The following is a 10,047-nucleotide window of genomic DNA, read 5'->3' as shown; positions in this document are numbered from 1 at the left end:
CTTCCGTAGAAACTAATTGATTAATTAATCCATTAATCAACAAGGGCTTGCGAGCAGGTTTCATCCCCAGCTCTGTGCTGGACCTTACGGGCGGGGTCTGTGAACACAAAGGTCACACAAACCTGGCCCCCACCCTCAAGGACACAACAGTAAAGCCAGTATGTGAGTGTGCACTCCGTGGGCCGGGTCTGTGCATAGCTGTATTTCAAAACATTCACATAGGAGAGGAAAGTCAGAAAGGGTGTTTTGGAGGAGGTGGACTCTGAAACAGGGCTTGAAAGGGGCCGGGTTTGGCTAGCAGGAAGGAAAAAAGCCGTCCAGGCAAGAGAAACAACAGAAATGTTTTCTGCATCCAAATAGATCAGATCCTCAGAAATAAACTAGAGAGAAAAAAAACCTGGGATTTTTATTCCGCCCAGTTTTGCTGTTTCCATCAGAGTGAGTCAAAAAATCTCTTCCCCCAGCACCACCAGGGCGCTGCATCTGGAACAGGAAAAGTGCGCGCTGCCTCACGTGTCCAGCAGGGGGCAGAGCTGCTGCTTCTGCAGCTATGGCTCCGCACGATCAGAGAGACAGGCGAAGGATCCCAGACTTCCCAACTCCGCCAGGAGGGATGCCCGGAGGCGAGCGGTGGGCACCAGTCTTCTCGGTCTGAGCTGCCTTCATATTCAGCCTAGAAGTTAGGGAAGAAATAGAGGAGAGCATGTAAGAGGAAGTTGGGTGAGACTGAAAGGGAAGCGAGCGCGACATTAAAGCGCATTCTCCCACAGGATCTAACCTCTATGTACCATGAAAAGACGTTCCAATGGGGTTTCCATGGCTTCAGGTTACTCATGCCTTCTGCTGTCGACTTGGCTGAGAAAAGGTTAATGCAAGGCTTGGGTAATTGAAAAAGGACCAGCTGATCGTCTAAGACTGGTTTCAGGACAGCCAACTCAGGTTCTCTGGACAAGGGTAGCCATTCCAGCCACTATAGTCCTTCAATACAGGAGGAATGCTGGTTGTTTGGGGAGGACACCCCTCCTGGCCATCACCCCAGGCCCTGGAGTCATGCTGTGGGGCTGTGTATGGCTGTAGACGTGCCACTCGCATCCTTTAGGAGCCCTGAAGTCAGTATTTAGCTTCATTGTACACCCCACCATCTGAGCCAGGCAACAGGGTCCCGCAGCCACAAGAGCACAGGGAGTTAGAGGTGAGGTGCAAGGGACACTAATATGAAGCCCGGAAACCTGGCTTTCACCTGTCTCTAACTAGCTATGCAAGTTTGGAGGGGTGAACCAACTTCTCTGGGCCTTAGTTTCTCCATTTGTGAAACGGAAAGGCTGAATTAGAGAATAGTATGATGTGCGTTCCAGCTCTGAAATTTTGAAAAACAGACACTCCTCTGGCCAGAAGAACGGGGTAACGGGCAGGGGGATGGGGGCAGTGAGCCCGCGAGCCAGCAGCTTGAAGAGTTAACCCTCCGCCCGCAGTCGGCTCCCCAGCTGAGGCCACTGCGGCACTGCCCGCCCCGCCCCCGCCCTCGCCCTCCTGATCCGGCGGCACACACCCACGGCTCCCTCGGAGACTTCTGGAATCTCGCTGGATTCCTCCTAGGAATGCTTATTGCCCTTTACATCTGCAAATCGCTTTACATCAGCAACCCTGCTGCGCGATTATTAATCATCGCAATATTCCTCCTTCCGCCTATAAAAGGAATTGCGGGGGTCCGGATTTATGAAGGTGAACTCCGAAGGTAATTTGCCTGGGATTCATTCAATAATCAGTTACCTAAAGTTAATTAAACGCCTAATATGAGCAAGGCGCAAAGAGACACAAATCCAGTTACTGGGGGTCAGAATTGTAGGGGTCCTCAAAGAACTTCACTGACATTCCAACTATGTCATGGGGTAGGGGGGTAGTTAGAAGGTGAGGGACGGTCTCCCCTCACAAACCTGATGACACTGCTGCAACCATTACGCCTCCCCCCACCTCTCCATCCCCAGTTCATTTTACCAGGCTGGGTAAAGGGAAGTGACCTTTCCAAGGTCACTTATCCCCCGAGGGGGCAACTCTGATCCCACAACCTCGGACTTCAAAGCTTTCCACTGCGCCATGGGCGAGAATTTTACGTTCAAGCCTATAAAATATAAAATAGAGTTCGATGAGGGATGGCTGTTTTCATGATTTCCGGGCACAGAGTGGGAAAATCGTGATCCCAGCTCACCCACCCGGAAAGACGAGACAGCCCCAAATCTCGACTGCAGCCTCAGCAAGCAGTCCGAGTCCGGGAATGCTGGAGATCTCAGCGTTCCTCCGTCAATCCCCTACGCCCTCTCTCGGGGTCCCCAGCGCCCCCGCCCCTCGCCTCGGCTGGGGAGTCCGGGAAGGGGCGGGGGTCGCGCGGAACCGGCCGCCCGCGGCATTCCACGGGGGCGTGGCCGGGGCAGGGGGCGGGGCGGGGCGCGCGCCGGGCTCCCAGCCTCCTCCCGACGGGCGGCGCGGCGGCGGCGCCGAATATGGGCAGAGCGGAAGCGGCGGGCAGACGTCACGGCGCCGGGTGGGGGCCGCGCTGCTGGGCCGATGACGGGAGGCGCTGACGGCGCCGACGTGTCACCATGGAAACCAAACAGTAAATAGCAAACTCGCGAGCTCCTGGCACAGCCTGACCCAGCGACCTGGCCTGGAGCAAAGGGCCGGAAGCTGGGAAGGGCCAGGAGAAAAAACCTGGGCCTGGCAGACGGGGGCAGGGGCGCGGCGAGGGTGCCGAGAGGGCGGAGGAGGCGACGGCGAGGGAGCACCCTTTCTGGGAGGTCCCTGGGAAGCCAGCTCTCCCTCAGCCCGGGATCCAGCAGGGGCAGGTCAGGAACAGAAAGAAGCCCTCCTGGATGGAAAGAAACCTTCCTCTCCTTTTTGAAGGACTTCCTTCGGGCTGCAGGGGTGTTGGGGATATTGGTTTTGCTTCCTTTTTGCTTATTAGTGGCTAAGAATTCAGGCATTGGAGCCACACTACCCTGGACTCAAATTCCAGTTCCCCACTCTAGATGGATGGTCTCAAGGCGATCACAGTCCTTCCGTGCCCCCATATTATCTATGAAATAAGGTTGATAGCAGGACTTACCTGCGAGGTTGTTTTAGTGAATTACTATAGGCGTGTGTCTATGTGAGTGTTTTTGGAACAGTGTCTAGCACATTGTGAGCCCAAATTAGTGCTAGCTATTTATTTTTATTCCTAAGCACAGCAGTGGCTTACCTAATATTAGGCAACTACTAAATCATGTGACTGATGTAATGTTTTGTTTTTTGATTCATTTTTTAGTTTTAAAATAATTTTAAAAGAATTTTCCATTTAAAGTTAACATTAAAATTTAATTAAATGTTTCCTGTATTCACTGAAATGTGCACTTACCAAATAAAAACATTACATGTCTCAGTTTGCACTGCTTCACTGTTGTAAATATTAAACATAAAAACTCTAAATGGTCGTATAGAGTAACAGAACTGAAGTGACTCAAGGTCAGTGTCTTTGTCTTTACAGTCACTGTGTTGTCTTCGTTTGTTTCAAATCTGCTGTTCAAACACAGTATTGTGTACTCCCTACCATAGGGTTGGAGACACACACAGCCCCCTAAAAGATCTCAAATGATTCTGAACCATTACAAACTCACCCTTAAAATGAAAGGACATAGTTAAGTCCACGGTTTGGAGACCAACTGTTAGTAGAACTGGGCGTTTACTTCCATGTAGAATACAATGCCTTAAAAGATAAGTCATTTTTTAAATGGAGCTTACATATACATTGTGAAAACTCAACAGTAACCCCAGCAACTGTTGAGAACTTAAAACAACCAAAGATTTTTTCAGGCAGGAGTATTTTGTCACTGACAATGTCTAGAATTTCCAGCTCATGGTGTTAATAAAAACTAGATCAACTTTAGCTGGTTTTATTATTACTTTTAAATTCTCAGCAGTTAATGTGACCCCTTGTGGATGACAGACCCTAGGGTGACCCCCAATAATTCCTGCCTCCTGATGTCTATGCCTTTGTATAATTCCCTCCCCTTGAGAGCAGGTGGAAGCCGAGACTTGCTTCTAAGCCATAGAATATGGCAAAGGTGACGGGATGTCACTGCTATGATTGTGTCACGATACATAGAGAGATATATATAAAAGACTCCATGTTGCTAGCACACACTAGTAGGTTCTCTTGGCGGGCTTGATGAAGTGAGCAGCCGTGTTGAGGAAGCTCACATGGCAAGGAACTATGAGCAGCCTCTAGGACCTGAGGGCAGCTTCCAGCCAACAGTCAGCAAAAAGCAGGGCCTTAGTTAACAATCATAAGGAAGTAAAGTCTGCCGACAACAGGAAGGAGCTCAGAGGTAGACCGACCGCTTCAAGCATCCAGCTGAGAAAGCAGCTCAGCTGACACCTTGATTGCAGCCTTGTGAGACCTTGCATAGAGGACCGAGCTGAGCTGTGCCCAGACTCCTGACCCACAGAGACTGTGAGATGATAAATGTGCGTTGTTTCAAGCTGCGGAGTGTGTGGTAATTTGTTATACAGAAATAGAACTCTAATCGGTCCTCTTTGCCTGCACCTGGGCCAGACTGCTCCCACCTCATGGCGCTTGGTGGGCTGCCGCACAGTGCCTGCACAGCTTAGGCCTTCCCCCAAAGGATGCGGTGTGGGCCCTTTCAGTGCGTCTCCACAGAAGCCATCTGATGTCAGAGTTTTGAAGCTGGATAGGGAGCTTTGAGATTTTTGAAGCCCACTCCTGATGTGGTAGAGGAAACAGTCTCAGAGAGGTTAAAGTCTCACCCTAGGTCACATAAGTACATATTTAGGGGCAGATTTTAGCATTCTAGCCAAGCAGTTAAGCACTTTGGCCTTTAGAATCACAAAGAGCTGATTTCAACTCTCAGATCTGCTAATTACCGGTTGTGTGACCTTGGTTAACCTATTTAACCTTTTCTAGATCATTGTCCTATCTGTAAAATGAAGATCCTAATAATATCTGCTTCATAGGATTGTTGTGAGGACTAAATGAGAGCATCCATTCAACAAAAGAATTATCGTATGCCCATTATGTGCCAGTTACTAGAGGTAAAGTGATTAGCAAAGCAAATATGGTCGCCAATTTAGCATTCCCTGTAAAGCACGTAGCACAGCCTGACCCAGAGCAAGTGTGTGCGAAATGTTAGCCTTATCAATATTGTGTCCTAAGGCTCCAGCTTCTATCCCAACCACATGCCTCCAGACAAACTCAATAAATTCACATCATAGAACCTCTATCGTGTAATTCCAGCTGCTTACATTGCCCCCCTGGGTATTCCACAGGTGTCGCAAACTCGACATGTGCAACACAGAACTTATCTTCTTGTCCCCCAACCCACTCTTCTTCCTATGATCACAAAGTCATTGGTGGGACCACAAGCGTCCTTGTGTGTCAAGCCTGGCAAACCTGGGAGTGAGCTTGGATTCCTCCCTCTCCCTGACCTCCCACATCCACTCAGTCACCAAGTCCCGACAGTCCTACCCCCTAATTACCTCTTGTTCCCTCTCCATTCCCACCACCACTGCCTTGGTTCAGCCTACACACAACTGAACTAAGTAAATACCAGGCCCTTCATGATCTGGCCACAGTTACCTCTTCTTGACCCGTCTCCAGCCCCCTCTGCTTTGATGCTGCAATATTGATGTAAATGAAATCAAATGTACTTGTGTGATGCTCTATAATTTACATCTCCCACCCTCTCCTCCTCCTGCCCCCACGTTTTATAGTCCAGCAAAACCAAGTGCATTGTTTTATGAGTCTGTGCCTTCACAGTGCTATCCCTCTGTCTCCTGGAGTTCTTCCACGTGCCACTGGCTCATCTAGCAAACTCCATCTATCTTTGAAGCCCAGCTCAGAAGTCACCATCTCAGAGGCTCCCCCAGATGGAGTTCATCCCTCCCTCCTTCGTGCACGCCCTGCGCCTTGTGTCAGTTTTCATTATTTCAGTGTAGTACGATGGATATGTTTATGTGTCTTTCTGCCTTACTAGACCATGAACTCTTTGAGGACAGGACTATGCCTTCCTCACATCTGAATCCAGCACCTGATACATAGTAGACATCCAGAAACTTTCTGTTGAATGAGATGAAGCCCATGCTTGCTCCAGAGGGTATATGTTTTCTCCCCTGACCCCCTTCTCCCTAAATTATAAAGATGATAAATAATAGCTAACACTTCTATAATACATCTGTGTGCCCAGGCACTGTAATAAGTACTCTATGCATACTAACTTATTTAATGCTCACAACCCTAGGAGGTGGGTACAATTATTATCCCCCTTCTACAGATGGGGAGACTAAGGTACAGAGAGGCAAAGTAACTTGCCCAACGTCAAGGAGCCAGGATCCAGAGCTGAGTCTACGCTCTGATTACTCTCCGCTATTGGAGGCAATTCCTCAAATCCAGATTAATTCGTCATATTGTTTTGATAAGTTTGGCTATGATGACAGTCTCATGATTGACTAAAAAGCCTGAAAACAAGTCATTGTTTCTGTAGATCTGACCACGAATCGCTCCCCAAAGTAAACGTGGCAGCAGCTGGGGGCTGTGCCATTTACCCTTCGGATGATGGTGCTGCCCCTGGTTCCACCGCCTTTCACAGAGCCTGCTGCTAGTGGAACCGACGGTCAGACCCCTCTGGGTTCTTATCCAAATCAACTGATTGAACCAAACCTAAGTGCCATGTCAGTGTGAGCTGAAAGTATAAAGGGCTTATTAATTAAGAAGAGCTGATGGCCACCGGGCCAGGCAGCCTCCTTGGGACAATGACTGGAGCCCTTTCTGCTCTTTGTCCCCTTGGACGGCTGAACAATGCTTCTTGGGCAAAGGAAAGGTGGCTTAGTTAAGTCCTTGAGTGGGTGTGTGGAGCCATTGAAATGAATTCTGTTGCAACTAAACCGGTTTATGCTTCTGTTGCTTTCTCCTGTGTGCAAAGAAAGGGGAAACCTCCCCTGCCAGCACCCTTCGGGCACTTTGAACTCATTCATTAGGGTTCACTACACTTTATTCCCGTCTGCTTTTCCTCAGGTCTGGGCATATGCTTGGTAAATAAGGGTTATGATAATGACATTGATATTGATAACGATAGTGATAGCAGCTAACCTTTATTCTTCTATTCTAATGCGGACCAAATTGTAGGTTTTATAATTTAGCACACCAATTGCTAGGAACCCATGAATTCAAATGGATTTGTGTGGTAGTGTGAAAATTTTATAGCCATAAGAATGAAAAATATAGTTTTGTTTGTTTCTTTGAAGATGATTATACCTATATTTACATATGCATCCATTCTTCATTCGATATTGAAACAAATTTCTCAATGTAATTAGTCGAGAAGTGTGAGTGATCTGCAGTATATTTGTATTTTTTGTACCCCTTAAAATTCCTTCCCAAGCTAGCTGGTTCCTCATCTTAATGTTGTAGAACTCTTGACGAGAATTTTTTTTAAACAAGGGGGCGTGCCCTTCCACTCAGGAAGAACTCTATAAAGTGAACAGTCGTATTCACTGTTAAGTTCTAGTTACCTCCCTTTAGACATTTTTGTAATTTTTATCTGCCTTCATTCACTCGTCCATCTTCATTCACTGAACAAGAATTTGAATGCCTAGTAGGCATTGGGGATACAGAGGTGATCAAGACAGAAAAGGTCCCTGCTCACGTAGAATTTGCGGTCCAGTGGTGAAGCACAGAAATTTGTTAAAACAGAAAAGAAAAGCTATATTACGTGTTGCAGGTAGTGAGATGTGCTGTGAACAATGAGGCAGGATAATGAGACAGTCATGGGGCAAGGGTGTATGCAGAAGTTACTCTAGATAGAATGGCCTGCGAAGGCTTCTTGGAGGGACTGTCCTTGACGCTGAGTCCTAATGACAGGAAGGAGCCAGCCTGAGAAAAGGGGCCCCAGCAGAGGTACAGCAAGTACCTGCAGCAGCAACACTCGTGCTCTGTGTCAGGGATGGAAGGAAAGCCATTGAGCAGAGTGCCTGTAGGGGAGGAGGCATGAGTGGAAAGAATTTGAGCAAAAAGAGGTTGATTACGTTGGCCTCAGAGTTCAGGCAATGCAAATAAGTGGAAAGGAAGAAGACGACAATGAGAAAAGAGCAGATCCAGGTGATAAACTGGGAAGAAGGTGGAGGTAGTGGGGTGGTGTAGAAAAATCTTCAGGTCCCTGGAATTAAACAGCTCCAGTCTGAGCACCTCCTGCTCCAGGAATTGTTACAGAAACCCCAGAACCAGCAATGACTTGACGGTGTGTATAGACCTCCTGGGGCCAGGTTAACCACAACAAGGAAAACACCACAAGGACCACTAGAAATATATAGTGATGCATAGTTCCCCTCCCTGCCGTTCACTGCCAAGCACATAGAAAGCCAGAAGGATAAAGAAATGGAGGAGAGCTTTGTAGTAGTCAGCCATAAAACGAGAGGTAGGAATGAGGTTTCAAAAAACCAGGCCTTTACACTTCAGCTAGACAGCCAGTATGCTGTGCTTGAAAATCAGAAAAGCAGCCACACACAGTACAGTTAAGGAATGGTCTTTGCTAACCCTTCTAAGATACCTAGACCACAGCTAACCAGCACGAACAGCCATTTGTTTGTTATCTGATCTCTGCTGGACCTACAACCAAAGCAGACCACTGCATATGAGTGACCGGCCCTATTGCACTACGGAAGTTTAACATGTCACAACTGCTCTTGATGTATATTGGATATAGGGCGGGGTTCATTGTTATGTAAGTATGTGAGCTAGATTCAGCAGTCTTCTTTCATAATTACTCTGCAAATGCAAAAACAACAAAAAAGAATTAACTCTTTAATATTTACAGCCAAACAACACGGCTTAAAGGACTCTGATAATCAACATTCAAGTAATGCTCATATCTCATTTATTTTTTGAGGAATTTGATTATTCTGTGTTTGAAGGAGGTCTCATACACAGTTTAAAGGTTGATTTTTTTGTTTGACTTTTTTTAATTTAAAAAACATTGAAACTTTAGATATTTCCTTAGAGTAATCATTTAAGAACTTTTACTTTGCTTCCGTCTCTTCTTTGTCCATTAATTAAAGATAGCATAATTGATTTACTTTCATTCACACGTGGAAAGTTGTTGTTGATGCAAAATTACTGTTATGAGAACAAATTGTTAAATGCTACCCTTTAATTTTGATAATTATGCAAGATGCAGGAATGTGCAAAGATGATGCAGGATCTACAATCCACTGTCATATGGAGATAAATATTTATTTTCTTCTACCCCTTTTCCAGCCAAAATTAATTAGCCGGAAGCACAATGGCAGTGCATTCACTCTGAAGTTGAATTGGCAGAAGAAAGCCAGAGGAGGCAGAGGAGGAATTCCAGGAGCCAAAAATGGAAGTGGGGTATGTGTTTGAAGCCAGATATAAAAGATATGAACTCGCTATTGCTCAATATCCTAACAGGGCCTGGAATAGGAGAATTTTGAGAATACCTGAGGAATATATTTCTGCTTGTTGAAATAGTGCAGAATTTATTCCTTCATCCACCCGGCAAATATTCGTTAACCTTGTATTATATACCAGGCACTGAGCCAGGTGTGGGGATCAACTGCTGAGCTAAACTAGACATTGTCCCCATCAGGAAATGACCCCCTTCCATCCTTATTCCCATCCCCTGCTGTTATATGTGCATCTTCTGCATCAGTCTTGAACATGCTGCCCTGAGACAGTTATTTTGTTGAGACCAGTGTAAGTCCATATCTTGTGGGTGGGGATCAGAGTCTTTCCCAAAGGAAGTTGAGGCTCCCAGAGTCAGTCATCCATGGGGCTTGTTGAATCCTGAGTCAGGAAAGGAGGATTTGGAAGAAGCCCTTCAGCTGGAAAGATAGGCAATTCCTTTTTTTTCTTGATCCCATAAGAATGGTCAGCAGGGGGCTCGATGGGATGTCAACCCTATGGGGGACCCTATAACAGGCCTCTGAGAACACTATTAAAGAGATACCCTGTGGGGGCTGGCCCCGTGGCCGAGTGGTTAAGTT

At 46.8% G+C, this 10,047-nt stretch overlaps 1 long non-coding RNA gene and 1 pseudogene across 1 annotated transcript; one reads left to right on the top strand and one right to left on the bottom strand.

The window, feature by feature from the left end:
* Positions 1 to 381: 381 nt before the first annotated feature.
* LOC124231046 (uncharacterized) lies at positions 382 to 2,376 on the bottom strand. Its single transcript, XR_006886364.1, has 3 exons — positions 2,211 to 2,376; positions 1,996 to 2,119; positions 382 to 673 (listed from the first exon to the last, which is right to left on the bottom strand). It is a non-coding gene; the product is annotated as an uncharacterized LOC124231046 (long non-coding RNA).
* A 5,700-nt stretch (positions 2,377 to 8,076) lies between these two features.
* Positions 8,077 to 8,632, top strand: LOC124231044 (protein CDV3 homolog; annotated as a pseudogene).
* The last annotated feature ends 1,415 nt before the right edge of the window (positions 8,633 to 10,047 follow it).

This window comes from Equus quagga, chromosome 20, assembly GCF_021613505.1.
Source record: "Equus quagga isolate Etosha38 chromosome 20, UCLA_HA_Equagga_1.0, whole genome shotgun sequence".
NCBI lineage: Eukaryota > Metazoa > Chordata > Mammalia > Perissodactyla > Equidae > Equus > Equus quagga.
Note: the sequence above shows the minus strand (reverse complement) of the source record. Positions and strands in the feature narration are given on the sequence as shown.